Below are 23,141 nucleotides of genomic sequence, written 5' to 3'. Positions count from 1 at the left end.
AAGGATCTGTCCTTAAGAAAGGAGTGGAACCAGGCGAGCGCGAGGCCAGACACACCGGCCATCTCCAGACGTTTCAGAAGGATGTCATGAGATACCGTGTCAAAGGCTGCGCTGAGATCTAAAAGGACCAGCGCAGCACTTTGACCGGAGTCTAAAATCGTCCGGAGATGTTCGGTCGTGGCTAATAGGGCGGATTCGGTACTATGACCCGCTCTAAAGCCATTTTGGGATGGGTCTAGAATTCCATTTAGGTCCACATGTTTAGAGAGGATGCCATTCACATGGGCTTCTGCTATTTTAGATATCCAGGGGAGGAGGGATATCGGCCGGAAATTTTCCGGCTTTGATGGATCCAGGGTGGGTTTTTTGATTATAGGGGATACCCACGCTTGCTTCCAAGCTATGGGTACAGAGGCAGAAGTGAAGGAAAAGTTGAGAATATTCATCATGGGTGGCAAGAAAAAGTCAATTGAGTCCAGAAAGTGAGAGGGGCTCATAGGGTCCGCCGGGGAACCAGATTTCACCTTCTTGCAGAGTCTAATCAGCTCGGTAGCCGTAATGGCAGGGATTTGGGTAAGAGGGGTACTAGTGAGGACTGGGCTCTTATATTCCTCGGAGTGAGGCGAGTTCTGCAAAAAAGTAGCGTACATTTTTTGAACTTTCTCCACAAAGTATGTGGCCAGCTGATCGCAGTGTTCGTTGGATGAGATTTTAGGAGAGGGAGATCTAGGGTTTTGTAACTCTTTGACAAGTTTAAAGATCACTTTAGATGGGTTCGAGTTGGAGCTGATTTTCTCGGCATAAAAGGCTGCACGAGTAGTGCTGATGGCCTTGTGATAGGTTTTGAGCTTGGCAAGGTAGTTAGCCCTATCCTGACTGTCAAAGTTTTTCCTCCATTGGCGCTCGGCTTTTTTACAGTCCTTACGCATGGTTTTAAGTGTTTCGTCATACCAGGGATTAGAGGGTGTCAGTCGTCCCTTAGTAAGTTTAGCTGGGATGAGAGTGTCAAGCCCATCTGTGATCCAGGTGGTAAAGGAGGTATAGGTCGTATCTATGTCCTGATTGGTTTTACAGTGAAATCCTCCCAATGTTTCATGAAAAGTGGGGGTGGAAAGTTTGTGCCAAGGTCTTTTTAAGCGGATTCAATAATATGCTGTCGTCCTGGGGCTGGGACAGTTATTTTGATAAGATAGTGGTCCGTCCATCCCATCGGGGTGGGGGTCTCCGTGACAGCCTCTTGAATATTGGTGAAGACCGGATCTAGAGTATGGCCGGCTATGTGGGTAGGGGCATGGATGAGGGAGTTGAGCTGCAGGGCCGAAAGGTCAGTGAGAAGATTAGCAATGATGTGGTCGTTGGATAGATCAAAGTGCAAGTTAAGGTCGCCCAGTATCGTGAAATTGGCGGATTTGGTAATGAGTGCCGTAGACGTCTCGAGAAGGGCGTCAATGAACCTAGAGGCAGGGCCTGGTGGACGGTAGATGTATAGACCCGACATCGTGAACTGATGGCTAATGCTAATTTTAAATTGAGCGCATTCGCAGTCAGGGAGAGTTTCTTTGATAAAAGAGCAGAGGAGGTGTTTTTTATAAATTACTGCTATGCCACCGCCTCGAGTTTGACGATTAATGGTGACCAGGTGAAAATCATCTGGGAGCGTCAGGTTAGGGATGGTGGATACGCCGTCTCGTAGCCAAGTTTCGCAGAGAAAAAGGATGTCTGGATTTTCATCCAATAAGATCGAATTGACCTCTAGATGGTGTTTATAGAGGGATCTGACGTTAAGCTGGAGAATCGTCAGAGGCGGGGCTGTGGTTTTACCACGAATTTCCCAAACGCGAGAAGGAACATTGGTGGCAAAACAGCAGCGGTGACAATGGAGTTGCGAGTGGCCCAAGGTGCCCGTAGCGTCAGAACATCTTTGACTACGATTCATGGCAAGGAGTTCCTCACGGTCATACCGTATAAGTTTGTGGGGTCTGGTTGATCCAGGGGGACTGGCGACTGGCGATGTCGTGGCGATGGCGATAATCCATTGTCTTTCCGTTTCTCCGTGTTTCCTTTCCGTCATTTTCTGTGTTAAGTGGAGTGTTGTCAGTGGAGATGTAATAAGTGATGTTATCAGTGGTCATCTGTGATGTCATCAACTGTGTCATACCCAGCAGAAGAGGGTAACACAAGTTATAGATTGCACCACAAACCATTGCTTGTGAATTTCAGTGGTTTGCTGAATTTAAGCAAGAAACACAATCAATATATTTAAAAACGAATGTATGTCTGTCTGTCTGTCTGTCTGTTTGTCCTTTATGCATTACTACACCATTCATCCGATCGCCATGAAACTTTGGGAAATTGTTGAGTACATGCCCGCGAAGGTTTCTGGCATAATTATTTTTAAATATTGGCCCCCCAGGGCCCTCATAATCTTTTAAATATCGCGTGGAATTACAAAAATCATCAGTGGCTCAGTGCAAGTGCTATATTAGCAGCTACAAACAACGATGTAAATGCCATCAATTTCAGCATTCAAAACGGAATACCAGGCAAAGCTACAACGTATAAGTCCATCGATACTGTGATGAATCAAGACGTAGTTGTCAATTACCCAACGGAATTGTTGAATTCACTGGATTTGCCCGGTATGCCACCGTACATTTTGACACTGAAAATTGGCGTGACTATCATTCTTCTCCAAAATATCAATCCACCACGACTTTGCAACGGTACAAGACTTTCAGTGAAAAAGTTGATTAACAATGTCATCGAAGCTGCAATTTTGAACAGGAAATTCAAGGGGGAAGATGTACTGTTGCCACGTATTCCAATGATCCCAACAGATATGCCATTTGAATTCAAAAGTTGACATTTTCCAGTGCGACTCGCTTTTGCAATGACCATCAACAAAGCACAAGGACAATCGCTGCAAGTGTGTGGACTCCATTTGGAGAATCCGTGCTTCTCACATGGACAACAGTATGTGGCCAGCTCACGCGTCAGAAAACCTTCTGATTTATTCGTGTATGCACCAGACGGAAAACCAAAAAATATCATGTATCCACAAGCACTCAAATAAATAAATAGAATTAAAACGACACTTTGAAATGTTTTCCATATTAAAATGAATAGGTTTCAATTAAAATGAACCAATGTAAATTGAATGTTATCATAACAAGTTTCCTTGAATTTCCATTCTTCTGAGAGCGCAGCAATACGCAAGGGTAAGCTAGTTTATTTCTTAAATGCAATTTTCTTTCATGATATACTTAATTCAAACTCCTACTGTGCACTTTGGCAGTGTGCAGTGGTGATTAGTTGGAGGCTTATGCTATGGCCTCATGCCCAATTTAACACGGATTGTCAACCTCTGTTGCACATGGCCACAGATATCAGCTATGCGCAGCAGGGTAGGCCCCAGGCTCTGGCCAGGCCATACAACCAGATGTCAAAAACAGCGATGCTCACTATGCACGGCATTTGGCCTTTTGCCACAGGATTGAGCTGCTAAGCCAGTCATATTCAGGCAATCCCCACAGTGCAGAACCCTTTGCCATTATACCCAGCAGGGTTTTCCACAGATCATAACTAGCAGACAGGCCCTGCCTCCAATGCTACACAAGCAGGCAACCCCCGCCACATCCAGTATTATACCAAGCACACTGGTGGTTTTATCCCCTGGGTCCAACCTGAAGCCATGTTCTGCATTTATACTACCACACAGCCAACACTGCCCACACCTTTGACTGTGCACAGCAGTGGTTCTGCACAGGGTCCTGCCTATGACTTGGTCCAATATCCAACACACTGTGGGCAGAGAGACCCTTTTTGTTTGTTTATTATTTTATTCATACGGTTCTTGTTTTGAAACCCTTTTTGAGTGTTTTTCATGATAAACTTCTTTTAAAGTTTTTATTCTTTTAGTTTTTAGTAAAAACCTTTTTTAATCTATTGTCTTAAATTCTTTGGGGATCTTTTGTTAGCTTTTTAAAATGTGAAAGAAGTCCATGTAGTTTTTTTAAAGTCCTGTTGCATTGCTAAAAATATTTTTTTTTATTCATTTCACCTAAACAAATGATCTTTTTGTATTGATTGCAGTACATGGGTGTTAACCTGGCACCTGTTGGCGTAATTCCTCTGTCTTTTTGCTTTCTGACCTCACGGTTTTGACTGTGTTTTTGCTGGTTTAATGTCTCTGCGTACTATCTCACTGCTGTTCAGTGTTAAAGTGCAAGTGCTCCTGTTGTAATTGTGTTATGGATTGGTGTTTCCATGATTGGTATATTTGATTTACTAATCCTAGTAAAATGCACTAAGAGTGCCTGGGCCTTTAAACCAAAGGCTGCTGGTTGACCTGCAGCACTGGTTGGTCCACCCACACCAGCAGACCTGAAAAGGGTTCTCAGACCAGCCACTGCCGTGTCTGCACGCAGTTTCTAACTGCCATGTCAACCTGGCAAGTGCGCCCACTTTCCAGGTCCTGATCTTCCCTTTTCTTACCTGTAATTCACCCCTAAGGTAGGCCCAAGGCACTCCTGTGAGCAGGGTGGTGTGTAGGTTAAAGGTAGGACATGCACTGGTGTGTGGACATGTCCTGTAGTGAATTACAGTACATTTCGTTTTTTTCACCATGGAAAGGCTATCTGTTCCATAGGATAGAATGGGACTTTGCTTATAACATCTTATAACCCTAACTTCCCATTGGAACAAGAAAGGGAAATAGAGTTTAGTATGCCTGGACTAAGAATGTAAAAATGCATCTTTTAGTAAAGATGATTTTTATGTTCTGTGTTTGAAAATACTACTTTTAGAAAGTAGGTATTTTCTTGCTTAGTCATCCTGTGTGCCTCGGCGGGTTTATGGATTGATTGTCTGGCTTTTGAGTGACCCGGGCTGGGGATGTGCCACTGGGGGGTTGAGGTGTATCCTGCCTTTCTTGGATGAGCCAGGGCTCATTTAGAGTAGTGGGTGGAGATTTCCTTATACCTGAATGAGCCTGATCTGCCTAACACAACGCTGTCTCCACCTCCGGCTGGGAAGCTGGGCCAGAGAGGACTGAACTGGTTTGGATGGAGCACAGAGCCTCTCTGCCTAAGAGATCAATGAGAAACGGAGTATAAATATTGGGGCCCAAACCCCTGAAATTTGGAACTCTCCTGAGGAACCTTCTCAGAGGTGCATGCCATGATGTCACGATAATTGAAGACCACCGAAGACCACCGGTCTAAATAGAGCGCTGCAAAACAAAATATTACATTCCTCCTTTTAACTCGGTAACGCAGAACACAGTGCTGACATTAATATTTAAATTTTGTATTGGTATCATTACACTTATTTAAATGATGAGGACACCTACAGCAGCACCATATTACTCCATCCTTCCCCTACATTAGAACACAGTGAAGCAAGGCAGCACAATAATCTAAATTTCATGCCTCATCTTTGATCTCGTTTTCCAGCAATTTGTAACTGTGCTTCCCAGAAGTTAAATAGGTCATTATTGTTCTGGTGGATATGAGCTTGTGGATCACACAATGACGCTATGGCCATGCCCCTCCTTTTCAAATAAAAAACCCTATTACCACATTTTCTGCATTCTAGCAGAGCTCAACATGAACCATTAATGCATGCGAACACACAAACAAACATGATCTTTACAGCGTTAGAACCACTTCGCCTTTTTCCTACCCCTCACCCAAGTGATAAGAATATGCCTTCTGAGGTTTGTGGAGCAGCCTGTCTATAATGTTGGTCTGATGTAGTGCAGTCAGAAAAGACTGCCATGGATAGGGTCTCTCACCTTGTTGAAATGTGGTTCCTCTGCTGCCCCCAAAGAATTTCTTGAATGAAGGCTCTCTGGTTATACTGAATAAGCTGCTCGCTACCTATGTTATTACATGAGATCTATTTTTCAATGTAATAACTGCACTTTCACAATTGCTTAGTCAACCTTCTTGCTTTCTCAAATTGCTTGAAATAGTATAATTTGCCCACTCTTATTTCAAAATTTTCGTAGAGGGAGAACCCTCCATACCCCCCTTAGCTTGCTCGCCACAGTGCCCACCACCACAACGTTTCTGCCTCACCACTTTCAAAAGTCACCAGCCTCCACTGTTACGTAATTTCCCCGTGGTGCTTAACAGGATGGATTTCCTCCTTGTGTACAGTGTACTGTAACTAATTGGCGCCGCGCGTGCTGATGTAAAGCTGCACTCTAATACCTTCGGAAAGCGTTCCCGCCATATAAACACTCAAGCACTTTCAAGTGCAGAGTTACCGCACTTAAAAGAGTGTGAGTGTTTATATAGCGGGAACGCAGAGTGCAGACATAAATGTGTGTGAAGCTAGGCCCTGCTGGCACGTACCTCCAAGAAGCGTTGGCAGCAGCGTATATGGTTCTCAGAGGTGCATGCCATGATGTCACGATAACTGAAGACCACCGAAGACCACCGGTCTAAATAGAGTGCTGCAAAAAAAATATTGCATTCCTCCTTTTAACTCGGTAACACAGAACACAGTGCTGACATTAATAATTACATTTCTTATTGGTATCATTACACGTATTTGAACGATGAGGAGACCTACAGCAGCACCGTATTACTCCGTCCCTCCCCTACATTGGAACACAGTGAAGGAAGCCAGCATAATAATCTAAATTCCATGCCTCATCTTTGATCTCGTTTTCCAGTAATTTGTTACTGTGTGCTTCCCAGAAGTTAAATAGGTCATAATTGTTCTGGTGGATATGAGCTTGTGGATTACACAATGACGCTATCGCCATGCCCCTCCTTTTAAAATAAAAAACCCTATCACCACGTTTTCTGCATTCTAACAGAGCTCAACATGAACCATTAATGCATGCGAACACACAAACAAACGTGATCTTTACAGCGTTAGAACCACCTAGCCTTTTTCCTGCCCCTCACCCATGTGATAAGAATATGCCTTCTGAGGTTGGTGGCGCAGCCTGTCTATAATGTGGGTCTGATGTAGTGCAGTCAGAGAGGACTGCCATGGATAGGGTATCTCACCTTGTTGCAATGTGGTTCCTCTGCTGGCCCCAAAGAATTTCTTGAATGAAGGCTCTCTGGTTATACTGAATAAGCAGCCAGCTACCTATGTTATTATATGAGATCTCTTTCTCAATGTAATAACTGCACTTTCGCAATTGCTTAGTCAACCTTCTTGCTTTCTCAAATTGTTTGAAATAGCATAATTTGCCCACTCTTATTTCAAAATTTTTGTAGAGGGAAAACCCCCCCAAATCCCTCTTAGCTTGCTCGCCACAGTACCCCCCACCACAACGTTTCCACCTTACCACTTTCAAAAGTCACCAGCCGCCACTGTGAGTCAGCCGTTAGACCGGCTAGCTCTACGGTGCCACTACCACCCCCCTGTACTCTACAGTGGGGTGTGTAGTTTCTGGCAACCACTGAACATGACAACCCTGATTCTTCAGGTATCATGGAAGCAATGCAGTATCTTTCACTCAGTCACTTGTGCTTGCTTTTCTCAGAATACGCATAGAATGATGATTGGAACGGTTTCAATAAGTATTTATTCCTCAAGCGTCAGTCTAGTGTGAAACATATTAGCTGCGACAATCAAAAGACAGGAGCAGGCGAACGTGATTGCTAGCACCAATATCATAAATAGTAAATACATTTCTACCATAGTGCTAATTAGATGTATAAAAGCAGATTATATAAATTAATAGCATTGGCGTACGCCATGAGACCATTCCCTACTGTGCATAGCTGAAGATAGTGCACTGGCAGTGGCTTAGGTGCTGCTTCTTGCCAAAACCCAGTCCCAGGTGACAACCCTTGCAATGCATGGCTGAAGGCATTGCTAAGCCCAAGTTAAAGTCAATGAAAACCCCAAGTAAAGAAGAATGGATTAGAAAAACGTTGGGGCATATTACCAACCAATAGAGATAATTTTTGTCTCTAACTTATTTAGAGACAAAAATTATCGCCGCAAATCGGCGATTTTTATCGCAGATAAACCTTGCTATTAGCAAGGTTTATCGCAAATGCGATAAAAAACGGCCGCAATGCATGAATATCGCTGAAAAGTCAGCGATATTCATGCATTATCGAGCAAATGCTCTTAGCCATGTTATCCACCTCCCATTGGATAACATGGCTAAGAACTGCTCCTGGGCAAGTGTTAGCTTTTGGAGATATTCGCGCTTAGCGCGAATATCTCCAAAAGTTGGTAATAGGAGATAGCGATGTTAGCGACTGTTTTCAGTCGCTAACATCTTGGCACGCCCACTTTGCATGTCATTAGTGATAAATATCACTGACATGCAAAGCGGGGCCCAAGATGGTCACTATCTCCTATTAGCTGTCGCTAACTGGTGTTAGCGACAGCTTGGTAATAGGGAGATAATTTTATCTCCGCTTTCTTGGCTTTTAAAGCCAAAAAAGCGGAGATAAAGCCCCTTGATAATATGCCCCGTTGTTTGCTCGCTCTCAGATTCTTGGACGTTTTTTGACTGTTTTGTAGATCTGAGGATTGTTTAAGCACCTTTAGGAGGCAAGACTCTATTCATAGTTAAATTATCATTTACTTTGAAGACACAATGGACAGAAACAGATAGAAATCGTGTGTAGCGTGCAATGTGTCAAATACTGCTTATTATTCCAAACTTACATTCCCTTTTCCCCTAATCTATGAAGAAAGAAAGAAATCGAGACAAAGAATAACATTACACTCTGTTGCAATCAGCAACGAGTTTATATCTGACAATTCAAAGTATTCCGAGCTTGCCCCTGTTTCAGCATAAGTAGTCAACCCTCGCCTATTTTCTGTTTTTGAATATCTTTCGAGAATTCTAAAGACACATTATTATTATATATAGGTGCAGACAGAAATAACAGTTTAATTTGTCATGTGTGGGTCCCATAAATAGTCATCTATAAAAAGGCTCTTTATGAAGCCAGATTGTAACCCATACTGGTTTTCTACAGCTTTGAATTTACAATAGTTCCAAAGAAAACCACTGTTTCTGGTATGGATGTCGGAGGGTGCGGTGGAGGGGACATTTTCCACTGAGAGCAGGCACGGCAACATCATTAGATGGCACTGGGTGCCCAAGCTGCTGTGTTCTCGCTTTCCCTTGCCGATGGATATGAATACTTTTTAAATACAAAATAGATGTCTGTGCTATGTGAGGACTGCAAGAAATATGTGCCCTGGTGCTGTGAAAGCTTCTGACATGCTTGCTAACTGGGTTCTGTCCCATTAAAGTAATCTAGACATCACCATGCTTACACCAAAAAGGAACATCCAAAAACAAGAGAGTTTACGCTCTAATTTAGAGAAAATTGTCGTAATTTCGAATTAAAAACACAAGTTTGAACTGCAAGCAAACAGAAAAATACGTTCTAAAAAACTATCAGAAACATTTTCATCTAAACCGGAAGGCTGCATTTGGTAATAATTATAATATTTGTATATCACTTAATTTGCAAACATACTATCGTTTGCGCCATTTAACGTGAAAGGGAAAGATATTCTTTGGATAATAAACGATTATGGGACCCACATATATAATCTAATTGCTGATGGCGAGCTTCCAAAAAGGGGGATGGTTTACGCAGAGGGTTTTCGAAAGCGATCTCAGAAACATCTGATAAAAAGGTCTCATTTAGACAGTGTAATGTCTAGGGCCCTAGGCCCTCGTGCAGCACCAATGACCACACGGACACATAGTTAGGGGTAACTAGAACTGGCCAGGGCACATGCACCTGGGCCCTTTTATTGGCAGGGTCCCCTGACCAGTGATGGATGGGAGTGGGGTGAGTGTAGAGGCCAGCCCTCTGGGAGTGGCTGCATACATAGGGCATATGATGGAACACTAGAAGATTCATAGCAGATCAATACAGACAGCTCATCGCCTCCGATGCAGTGTATAGCACATTCAATTACTAAAGCCCAGTCGCCAGTTGTGAATCATACTGAAGCTGGTCGCCACTCGCTTTTAAAGATCAATACACATAACTATTTTCATTTTGTTTAAATTGATTCTTTGATTGTCCCTGTAACTTTATACAAAGCGAACGCGACTTCTTTCACGCCTAATTAGTTATTCGTTACGCTCGTACTAGTGTCTGTAAACAGTGTTAACAATGAGAGTGGAGATGGGCTGTGCCCTGCCTTGTCCTTATGGGCATCAGAGATGTGAAGATGAGATGCACAGCTGGGTCGCAGATGCAGATGACCTTGGTTTGCTTTGTCTGCCCGTCTATCGATGATTTTTGTCCTGGTTTACGGGATGCTTCTTCCAAGAAGGTGATTCGGAACCAGTAAGGGAAATATTATGGTCTGCAAAACCGATCATGTCAAATAAATCATTTCTTGCAATTGACTGTAGGGATCGTGTTTCATGTCCTGTTTCTGGGAAGGGAATGTTTATCCTAATACTTTGTGCATAGACACTGATACTTTTTAGCATTACATAGGGACTGTCAGAGGTCGATTGTATTACTGGAATAGCACTGTTAAAGCCACCCCAGTGATGGCACATGATGTATTCCATCCTGACAATTATCGGGCTTCTATAACATAAAAAAACAGTAAAATACATTTTACCAACACACTACAGCGACAAGTGATGTCATTTAACAATTGGGGTCAGCTTTGACATTTCAATGCTGATTTCAGTGCTAGCTACCATGGGAGAGAGAGGATTGCATGGCAGGGTCAAGCCAGCCCATTCAGGCATGACCCCTGACACGCCCTCTGCCCTCCTCCCCTCAATGACCGCGGTAGCAGACAAGGGTGGCACGTTAATGTCGTGGCTTTACATACACTACATGCCCCAGAATAAGCACAGCGTTCAAGCTAGCTGCAAAGCCTTCATTGCAGTCTCGGATCTTGATGCTTTACGCGGACCGCTGCACCTGCCCTGTGTCACTCTCACCCACCTCCACAAGGGCACATGGAAAGAATGCTTTATACACGGCAATGTGGTACTTGGGGATTTCTGCTCTAGGAAATAGGTGATGCTTGCAAAGGTCTCTAGTATAGGATGGACTATATAGCACCCTTCACTCATACCATTTCCTTGTCTTGCTTCATGTTTTACACTTTGTGTGGAGGAAGGATATTAAAGCAGTGTTCTCCTCTCTTGTATTCGGATATAAAACATAAGTGAATATAATATTTTATTTGAATAGAGTTTTGGGCAATGCCTTTTAGGCATAAAAAAGTATTATGGACAAAAGTGTGAAGGAAAAGGCAGGGAGTAACATGAATATAGGTGGTCAGAAATGTTTGTGTACCTGTCCTTAAGACCGTTCCCCCTGGAGTACGGGCGAGACCCAGTTTCACTCAGGCTGTGAAAATTACAAATACTCTACTGGTGGGTCCACCTCTACAGCTGGGTCTCATTCAATGACTGACAAGCCACTTGGAAATTGGAAACATATTGGCAAACATTATAGAAGAAAAAATTCATCCCACTTAGGAGAAAACTAGATTAAGGTGGGGAGAAAATAGTCAAGGAGGGATTGTTGGAGTGCCGAAATTGAGAAGACTTCATGCTTCTAACACGCAGGATTACAAACACAAATGATAAAACCTTCCAGACACAAACCACAATAGCTGAGTCTCAAACCAACCAACTAGTTGACTACTTTTATAATCTAATATGAGATATGTCTGCAAGAATAAACACCACATCATTCACAGAGTCTCCATCACCAACCCTATTGGCTCTGATCGGAGGCTTTCATATTTGCCCGCTTAGTCACCCAAAGAAGATTGGAACATGGCCATGAGACACACTCAGAAGCAATTTGGTGATCAACACCAACCAGGCCCAATGCTGCTGTCCCACCTCCACCAGTTGCACCCACATGTTGGTCTTTGTGTCAAACACCCTAGGCACATCCTTGGAAAATGTTCTTAACTTTAAATGCTTTAAATATGTTCTGCTTTCTTCTTTTTTCTCTTTTTTTGCATTTCTGAGTCTAATACAGAATTAGTTAGGTGGCCAAATTACCTAAATGAAAATGCAGACAACCACCTGCATCTAAAAATATGGGAGACATACACATGGGGAAAGATGAAAATAAAAAGAGAAACATATTGGGACTGTAGACCTGGAAAACCCAAACTTGAAGCTACACAAATAGGATCTCCCATAGACATCGAGAGACAGACACAGGGAGGCACAGAGTCATGAAAATGTGAACTCAGAGAGACATGGGCCTAGACAAGGGACACAGGGTGTCAGGATGAGGGAGAGACAAGAATGTCAGGAGACATGGGGAGAGCATACATTAGTAAAACAGGATCCAGGACCCAGATAATAGAAAAGGGTCACACAGACCCTTGTACATGATGACAGGGAGACATAGACCCTAGAACATCAAAAGTATGCCCCCAGAAAGGAGCAAAGAAACAGAGGCAGTGAGACATAAAGTTCGGGCAGGGAGTGTTTGGAATCAAAAGAGAGAACAATAGACACTTAAACCTGGACAAGAGGACTCAGACTGTGGCTCTGGAAGTCATGTATTTGGGAAAAGTTGTATCATATGTTTATTTATGCTTAACAGAGTATTGAAGAACATCTTAAGGCTGCCTTCTGCTGAATCTCCATCTTCATACACCTAGGCATGCCGGAAGACACCAAACCAAAAATGCTCAAGCAGACACTCCAATTAAATGATCCCGAGGCTCTTGATGTGGTTATGTTAAGTTCAGACAGAGGAATCAAAAATAAAATATAATATATGACAATGAAAACTGAGATAAAAAATAAATATACAGATCTTGATGTTTACAGTGAAATCCCTGAACCTGCATACCTCAAATTATTTAAACAAGAATGGCCGGGCAATCAAATGAACAATTATGTGATTAGTAAGAGCATGTTAATGTCCATAGTCCATTGTACAAAGGAACAGTTGTATCTTCCCAAATGAAAAGACATAAGTTGGCGTTTTTGCTGCAGAAAAGGGTTCCTTTTATTCCTTTGAAATTCTTTAAAATCACAGCACGCATTAGACAAGACAGCAAACGCGTTTCGTCCCTCATGGGACTTTTTCAGGGCTTTACGAGTAAGAGACATGTACCAAATGCTCTTTAAAGTTGGTCCTTAAACAAACAAAGGAAATGTATCCCCCAGATGTTTGCTATAGCGTCGGGTTCAGAAAACGAAAAGCTCACATTATATCTCCTCTTGGAAATTAAAATGACAAAAATTGTCATTCTATGTGGCAATAAATGCTCCCTACTCGACCCCACTTTGGCTCTCGCTAAGTTCATTCAAACTATTGAACTAGTGTAACTACCAAAGGTGGCCCAGATGATCAAAGCATTAAACTTAAACATGAAAACTTGCGCAGCAGCATCTCTGAAAGAATTCAACAAAAACTACACCATTTCCAAAACACCTCTCCTAGCATGATGCATTACACAAGAGCATAAAAAACTCAAGATCATGTTGAAATGCATGATTGTCAATCACATAACAGACTGTCTAGTAGTGGAGTACTGCTCTGCCCCACATTAAATAAAATCTACTTGCATCAATGAACTTGGACCAACCTGCAACTGTGATCCTTCCTTACTTGTCTGTAGCTGTGATATAGAAGATAAAGTGATGTTAGAAATGGGATTTCTGGTTGGCTCGGGCATGGGCATAAGCAGGCAGAAACCACCACTCTAGTCAGGACAAGGGAGTTACATGCTAAAGATAACCCTTGCTCACCACCTTGGTAGCTGGGCAGAGCAGTCATGCTTATCCCAGAGGCAATGTGTGAAGCATTTGCGCAACACACTCGCACAGCAGCGACACACTAGGCACACCATAAAAGAAACGCCACACAAGGTTAGATCAAAAATAGCATTTGTTTTACTCATAAAACACATTATAACGTAATCACATATATACACTGTTCCACTTGGCATTAGGTATGACTTTACTGGGATTAGCGAAGCTACCATCATTCACTTCCTTTTTATTGTTCTAAGTATAATGATTTACAAATGTATCATTGAAAGCCATTGATTTTGTTTTTAATAATTATCATGATCATTAAAATGTAAAGTTTTTTATCATAATTTTTGCTTGAACTCCTTGTTCTACATTGCTTATGTTCCACAGTGCCTGGGAATGTTGTTTTTCATTGTTTACTGGGATTATGTACTCTACAGGGCCAATTGGGCCACTGACATCACCATCATAAGTCACAGTTAGTGAAAACAACCAGTAACTACTGGTAAGGGTACACTTAGCATAAACATATTAGACAGGAACGTCATAACATTACCTAGTATAGCATATTATGTAACCCATAATCAGCAGTAGTGCAGTGCCTCATTTCTACAACACATTATGCCCATCTTAGGCATAGCTATACTGCAAAATATGCCCACATACCCCTGAGAGTCCACTGGTCCCCAATCGGCAGTCCTGGCACCTCTGCGCTCTCCACCTGGACTGTGCTGTAGTCCGGGGTAGTTCCTTTCCCCCTTGGGGACTGTTAAAGTTGCTCCCCTGCCTTAGTAGGGAGTGGGAGGCCTCTGTTGATGTTACCCCGAAATATCAAGGGCACCAACCAGGCCTTTGCCCCTAGAAGTAGGGCTGTGGGCCCAAGGGCCATTCCAGAAGCTGCCCACTACCACCCGGGGCAGCTGTTACCCCGGCCACGTATGGTGACGCTGACTCGGCTCCTCACCTGGCTTTGCGCTTGACACCCTAAGTAAGGGGGTGGCGGTTCAACTCACCCTGTCTCATTAAATGGAAAATGACCCTGATGCTGGAGAGAATAAAAAATGGAGCTGCCCGCTTCTGTGCGGGACAGATTCCAGCCAAGCGTGCACTTCTGCTTTGCCAATCCCAGCAGGGATCCTTCTTTTCCCAGCGCATGTCTCCTCGCTATGTGGCCTCACCGGTCTCCTCCTTCTACAAATGAGCTCTGCCCACTGTCAGGCTCCTGACTCGGCCAGACTTCCAGCAGTGGAGATCAGCGACCTCACTCTCTGTGTAACTGCAGCCGGTGGGAGCCTGCGAGGCTCGGCCCACAATCAGGCATGGCGCCTGCTTAGCTTCCGGCTTATCATGGCGCAAACACAAACTGGGCCTGCCGCGTCACGTAAGATTGAGCCCACTTCTCAGGTTCCTAGGAGCAGAATCTGCCAGCGCCCTCCAAGTCGTTGGGACAATCAAGTAATAGACAGTCCCTGCGGCAATTGGGTGCATAGCGCTCACCACGCTCTGCTACCAAGTGGACAGCAGAGCACTCCAGGCGCACTGATGGCTTGTGCCAGGGAAATCTAAGCACTCACAACACGCTAGGTCTCTAAATCACCCAGGGTAGAGTTGGGCACAGGCAGGCCAGCATTGAGAGCCTCCCAGGAGAGGGCATCCCCTCCAGCCCCCTCAGCCAGCAGCTGTGTCCCACCACGGATCCTCCTGGCACCCAGCAGTCCTTCCTTCAGATCCAAGTAAGCACAACAAAACATGGGGTCACAGCCCCAATATTTATACCCATAATGTCTTTGCTCTGCCCTGGCACAGGGCACTGGACCTAGTCCAAACCAGTTCTGGGGGGCACTTAACAAGTGCACAATAGTCCAGATTGTCAGTATACGCTCTGGCCCCAGACACATCACAGGGGGGTGGAGCCAGAATTGTGTATGGCAGCCACAGTCCTATACAGGTCCAGGTGCTACACCTCCCACTACTCCAAATCCAGATTGGCCTATTCAGCCTAGTGCTGACTCTCCCAGCTCCTCTGGAGCCACTGCACCTCCCCAGCCCCTGTCAATCAGAGTCAGACATGTGATACACAGCAGGCAGGCACAAAGACACATAGCACACAGACATGTCCACTTCTAGAAGTGGCATTTCAAAAACAGTGGTAATAAATCTGTAAACATCATTATGCAGCATTTATTACCACTATTCCAAACATTCCAAACTTGATCATGCTACTCGTCTAATGTCAGGAATTACCACTGAAGCACATATCAGGGAATCCCCAATGCATTCCTATGAGAGGACAAAGGTCTGAGACAGGTTTGAAAGGCTACTTTGGTGGGAGTTGCAAGCAGCACTGCAAGCCCACATGTAGCATTTAATTTACTGGCCCGGCGTATATGAGATACCACTTTACAAGGGACTGATAGGTAAATTAAATACGCCAAACAAGTGTAGACCAATCTTCCCAAGTTTACCATAGACAGTACATACACTTTAACACTGAACAGCAGTGATAAAGTGTTCAGAGTCCTAAAACCACCTACACTGGGTCAGAAGAAATACTAGGAGGAAGGTAAAAAGTTCAGGGACGACCCTGCAAATAGGGCCAAGTGTAACACGTGATGGTTGTCAAAATATGGTACACAGAAATATTTCCTGAAATAAATATTGTGACCTAAATCTCGTCTACAAAATATCATCCCATTGGGTGATGATTTTTTGCACAACGTTTAGGACACTGTTTATTCTCACAATGATATTCCCTTCCCATACCAGTGACATTTAAATCAACCACACTTGCCTAAGATGAAGCTCTCCTACCTGATTACAGAAAACAGGGTCAATCTTTTTTGAACACACATCACAAATGCAGCCAATTAAAAGAGTTTGAAGAAAGAAATGCAAATAGCCATGCCCTTCCTTTTGAGTTGAAACTATCCTGGGTGGGACTGTTCATTGCTATTTACATTTAAACATATTGATATTCTGTTTGAATAAGAGCACAGTTCTCGATAATTTGAATCAACATATTGCTCTTGGTCTAAAGAATAAAAAACAGAATGCTATATATTTTGAATGATCATTTTGTCCTGTTGGAGTCCTATCATTGATATTCAAAATTAAACACCACTGACCTTCTGTTTAGTTTAGGGATTAGTCAGAACGAAAGCTTGATCTAGAGTTTGGCAGACAGGTTACCTCATCACAAACGTGCAGGATATCCTGCTTGCCCCTTTTTATCCAGCGGTACTTGTAATATGTTGGACAGGCTATCTGTCACATTTGTGGTGGAGTAACCTGTCTGCAGAAATCAAGCTTTAGTTCTTGCTGTTGACAGTATGAGCAGGGAACTTATCAAATTCATTCTATTCATTCCCGATATCAGACCATTTTGACACTTTTTCTGTTTCATCGTGATAACTTCCTCTTTGTTGTAAGATATCATATCTGTCCAAGGTGTTATCCCTATTGTTCTCAGTTTCAGCCCCTTGCTTTGGTCTACTGCCTGTGGTCCAGTCCACACCCATTATATGATTTGTTCAAAATCGGGTTCTCTTGACTTTAGTGCAACACGTAACATGAGGCTAGCGTAAAACGATGTCAGATACCAGGCACTAGGATGGCTTCATAATGAAAGTTTCAATATACTCTGTCAGTGTTATAGAAGGATGCTCATTCGGTAGTGAATACGTTTTTTTTTGTTTCTTAGAGCCAAATATTTTTTCAGGAGGATTGTTGTTGCCACACAAGAGGTGGTAAATTCTACCCGCAACTGGTGGTCCCACCAAAATAATACTTTTTATTTCCAATTGGATTTTCCCCAAATACCCTGATATTAAGTCAGATTTAAGCTATGTTATCGTTTTTTAAAAGGCTATTAGATATAATATGTTAAAGTTTATCAAGCTAATCATGACAGTGGTGGGCCTGTCATGCTTCTCCTTTGCGTTGGGAAGTATTCTATGAATACTGTAGAAGAAATGGCCTCCAAAAAGTTTCAACTACCTTCTTCCAACAGTTAGGCCGTGGGACTAAAAACGATCGTAGGACAGAATTTTGCGAACTGCACCAGGGCCATCCACACGTCCAGTGCAGTGGCTGAGTCGCTCAGCAAATAGGAGTGACTTTTTCCAACAATAAATAGTCAAGCAGTAACTATACACTGGGAGGGGGCTTGTTTATGAGAGCCCTGCATCACATTTGCAGCGTGTAATGTGGCACATGCATGACACAGGACTCTCATTAGGATTTATGAAGCCATACAAAGCCACCCTACTTGGCTTTGAGTGGCCTCATAAATAATGAGTACGGCAGCATGCACCGCGGGGTTCCTGCCGCTTTGTAAATGACAATGAAGGGGGGTACCACAGGTACCCCCCATGTGCACCCCCCACCTGTACTTCACTCTGGGGGCCCACAGGGGGCCACCAGAGTGAAGACCGCATGCCTTTCCGTGGCGGCATCGCCGCCACGGAAAGGCACTGAAAACCACACATCATAATATGTCTGGCGGTGTCTATTAGATACCGCCACCATATTATTCCTTTTCCGCCGCGGCCGCAAGGCGACCGGGGCGGAAAAGCGGCGGACGGTCATTCCGTCCGCCGTGGTCCCCCCCGCCATCCTAATATGGCGGGGGGAAATCTGGTTATGGTATCGGGCGGATTGCCTCCGCCAGGCTGGCGGTGGCTACCACCAGCCTGGCGGAAGCAATCCGCCCGATATCATAATGGACCCCTTGGATACCAAAACAGCACCAGCGCAGGCAGAAAGGACAGGAATGCACCGTATTGTGCAAATACAGTGCATTCCTGCCCTTTCACTTTGGCGTAGTGCGGCGCTGCAAGGTGCCTGGCTGCGCTGTCCTACGCCAAAATACCATAACTGAGGTCCTAGCTGTAGTATTGTTCCTAATCACAGATTCCATTTCCGCAGCCTGCAGTTTATGCCCGAGCATTTTTCTTGTTTCTGTTATTTTACCGAGAGCATTCCCTACATTACAGAAGGTGAAGCAAGGTTACTCGGCCGAGGTACAGCATCTTGACATTCTCTTCAATAATCATTTAAAAAACCGAAAGCCAATTACATGGTGTTAACTACAAGTTCACCTCAACCTTTCCATGTTCAATCATGTCGGCTGTACTGCTTTTATTTACCAGTGAGTTTAATATTATTCTCTTCCTTGGTGGCTGGTGAAATATTGACTTACAACAGGCAATCATCACAGGTTTGCAAGCGCATCGTCAACCAATTGTCCTTATCTAAAACATTGCAGCTAAAGTGAAGAGGTGCTGCCTATAACTTCCTTGGGCGCCTTTTGAATTTACACAACGTATTTTAGCATCTTCCTTACACTTTATATGATGGATTCGTTTCACCTGGTCAAGCCCTTGATGTAAATGTACTTTTACCACCTACAGTGTAAGTATGTTGGTGGTAGCAGTGAAATGTTGCCACTCTACTATAAATTATTAGCAGTAGTTTTATTTCCACTGGTCTGGAACGAACTCATTCTGTAAGGAGCAGTATGGACATAGAACATGGAGACTAAATTCAAACTTGGCAATGTTTGAGATGAGAACATAATTTCAGTGGAAATTGTGACATATCTCCTTTGAATCTTTAACTTATTCCATGTATGATATTTCACATTACAGCTGCACGGTACAGGGGCCATGGCAACCTTGATTTAGGCCCTGACTACAAGTTAGATGGAGCGAAATGAACTCATTTATGTGCTAATTTAGCTCCGCCTGATTATAACTTGTCAGGTTTTTCCATCAATCTCGATGTTTCTGTCTTGTGAAGCCGCAGCATCAGACAGAAATATCAGTCGCTAAAGAGGGCAGGAGATGTATCTTGATGCAAAGCAGTACCAACCAAGTCTCAATGCTTTTTTGTATTCTCCCCCATCCCTTTCCTTGCCCCTGACCCACCCAAAAGCCTGTGGTCAGATCAGGTGGTGAAAGTATGCGGTAAAGAGCCGTGGAATGTCACATTTTGGGTTATTTTATGACCAGAAAAATCGGTCCAACATGGTAATTCTGCATTCATAATTGCACAATACAGGAGCAAATGTACAGTTGAGTAATGGCAAAAATGATGCAACTCGGAATCAGGGTCTAAGTGGTTAAATGTTTTCAGATATGTGTTCACGTTGGATCTATGATGTTACAACGTGTTATTTTACAACGCAGACCGTTACATCGCAATTTTTACAACGCAGGAACTATTACAATGCAAACCTTTACAACGCATGTCATTACATAGTAGATGCTATTACAACGCATGGCATTACATCGTAAGTATAGGTAAGTATACCTTTTTAAAAAAAATGTAATTAAGTTAATTTAATTTAATTAATTTAATTAAAATACATTTTAAAATAGTAATTATTTTTATTTAATAAATTTAAATCTATTTATTTAAATTAATTTTAATAAAAATTGTAATTTTTTTTATTTAATTAATATAATTAAATTCATTTAATTTAAATATTTTTTTGATTGTAATTAAATTAAATTATTTAAAATAATGTATTTAATTTAATTATTTTAATTAAGAAATGTAATTAATATAATATAATTAATTTAATTTAACCTAAAAACACCCCTGTACCCCAAAACCCAAACCCTACCCTGAAACCTAAAAACACCCTTGTATCCCAAAACCCAAACCCTACCCTGAAACCTAAAAACACCCCTGTACCCCAAAACCCAAACCCTACCCTGAAACCTAAAAACACCCCTGTACCCCAAAACCCAAACCCTACCCTAAAACCTAAAAACACCCCTGTACCCCAAAACCCAAACCCTACCCTGAAACCTAAAAACACCCCTGTACCCCAAAACCCAAACCCTACCCTGAAACCTAAAAACACCCCTGTATCCCAAAACCCAAACCCTACCCTGAAACCTAAAAACACCCCTGTACCCCAAAACCCAAACCCTATCCTGAAACCCTACCCTGAAACCTAAAAACACCCCTGTACCCCAAAACCCAAACCCTACCCTGAAACCTAAAAACACCCCTGTACCCCAAAACCCAAACCCTACCCTAAAACCTAAAAACACCCCTGTACCCCAAAACCCAAACCCTACCCTGAAACCTAAAAACACCCCTGTACCCCAAAACCCAAACCTGAAACCTAAAAACACCCCTGTACCCCAAAACCCAAACCTAGCCCTGAAACCTAAAAACACCCCTGCACCCCAAAACCCAAACCCTGCCCTAAAACCTCAGTACACCAAAACATATACTCCTATACTCATACTTATTTAAAAAATTACTTAAATTAATAAATTTAATTTATAATATTTAAAAACATAAATAAATATTTTTATTTATTTTTATTTATAATTAATATTAATTAAATCAATTATATAATATTAAATAAAATTAAAATAAATTATATACTTACCAATACTTACGATGTTATGGTATGCGTTGTAATAGCATCTGCGATGTAATGCCATGCGTTGTAATGCCATGCGTTGTAATGGATCCTGCGTTGTAATAGCTGCGTTGTAACAGCATTACGACGTAAAAGTTGCGTTGTAAGTGATACACACCGTTCACGTTCTAGAAAAGCTTGATGGAGCAGGGCTTTCACGCAATAAAACCTGCTTGGATTAAACCCTTCTGTGTGTCAAATACTAATCAAGAAAATATGTGAAACTAATAAAATAAGACTAAAGGGGAAAGATGAAAACTGTGCAAGCTCGTGCTGGGAGAGATGGAGTAGGCCCCAAATGTTCATGACTAACATGGAAAATAAGTCAAAAGTTGAGAGTTTTTTAATTCACTAATAAATAGAAAATAAATGTGCAGTGCGTAAAGGAAAGGAAAGCAAATGAAAGCATTCAAAGTACGCTTGATAGTAGAATTTTATAAAGTAATGATTAATTCATGTTTTCTTCTTTCCAAGAAGTATTGTTTGCTGTCCTTCAAGAAAGGCCAGAGAGACATTGTAGAGTTCAAGAAAATACTAGAACTATAGAGAGGCAAGAAAGAACACTGTGAACTGTCCTTTGCAAGCTCCTGGTGAATGGCTAAGGTTGTGCAGAGAAGGGAAGATACGGAACTTCCTTGCCGAGCAGAGCATGCAGATATTTGTTATAATACAATGATACGTGAGTGAGATGGAGAGACGTACAAACACAGAAGCTAAATATTAGTTTATTTGTTGGAAGTGATTACAGTGTGTGTAGTAAGAACAATAGGGATATTATGGAGTTAGGAACATCGAGAGTGGTGTGATTGAACACCCCTTGTTTTTGACCATTCATAATGTGCGAAATTATGTGAGATGACACAACAAGGGTTGGACTTTTAGTGAATTTGGGGTGTAACTAAATGTACTAAAGAGTGTTTTTTGGGGGCGTTTTCCTACTTTGTGAGAGGAGAGGGCTGTGACTCTGTTTCCTATATTCTATGGGCTGGCTGTTGTTCTGCTGATCCTGACTCTTTGACTTTGCTCCTTAATTCTTCTTGTGGGGCCCAGCTTACTCTCATGACCAGAGGGTAGCGTTCAGATTTCTTCAATCCTGTATAATCGTAATATGATTGCTGAATTTGCATAACTTATTTGCAAATGATTTACTCCTTACTCTTTTGTCTCTTTGCCTATCCACTCACTCATTGCGCTGAGAGTTGAGATGTATAACTGCCATTATATTTGCTAATGATTTTTTCTTATGTGATGATCCATGATTCGAGCTGTATTGTACTTGATGAGCAGTCACATTGTTTGGATAAAGCAGTATAACATACAAATTAGTTTGTCGTTATTAGAGTCATTTATTAGTAATATGTGATGACTATTCTTTGGTGATATTTTTGAGATTCCAATATTATTTTGCCTAAACCTGATTGACCTATAAAGATTGCATCGCCAAAAAAAGGATAAACAAAGATGAACTAATTGGTAAGTTTGGTTTAAACTTACCCAGCGTGCAAGGGACTGTAGGCTATTGAATTTGGGTCCAGATGATAAAATTGTACATTCCTACAACGCTGGATCAAGCTCCTACCTGATTTGTGGCACTACTGACAACTCTATGAATAACAGATAAGGACATTCATTCATTTATTGAAATACCTGAGTGTGAATCAGCAGAGTATTGTTAACGCTGCATATCCAGAAACTGATCTAGTTTTAGTAACAGACTGAAAAATATGGTAATATTTACATCTGAGTGTGCATTCAGCACTCTGAAACCCCAAAAGGTGCTTCAGTTAGACTAATGTTGCCATGTCACAGATCCCAACATAATCTGGCATCTTGCCAACCTTTAAGTAATATATTTCATCAATAGAAATATAATGAAATACTCCTATAACCTGATACATCTTGATGAAAATACAGCTACACATCTGTATCCCCATGAGTGATTTAAATGGTACAAATGATCTTCCCATT

The 23,141-nt window shown here is 42.4% G+C and overlaps 1 protein-coding gene across 1 annotated transcript in view; it reads left to right on the top strand.

Annotated features, from left to right (window-relative positions):
* Window positions 1–23,141, top strand: part of KHDRBS2 (KH RNA binding domain containing, signal transduction associated 2) — a 1,768,831-nt gene that overhangs the window by 664,367 nt on the left and 1,081,323 nt on the right. The window lies entirely within an intron of this gene.

Source organism: Lissotriton helveticus, chromosome 6, assembly GCF_964261635.1.
Source record: "Lissotriton helveticus chromosome 6, aLisHel1.1, whole genome shotgun sequence".
NCBI lineage: Eukaryota > Metazoa > Chordata > Amphibia > Caudata > Salamandridae > Lissotriton > Lissotriton helveticus.
Note: the sequence above shows the minus strand (reverse complement) of the source record. Positions and strands in the feature narration are given on the sequence as shown.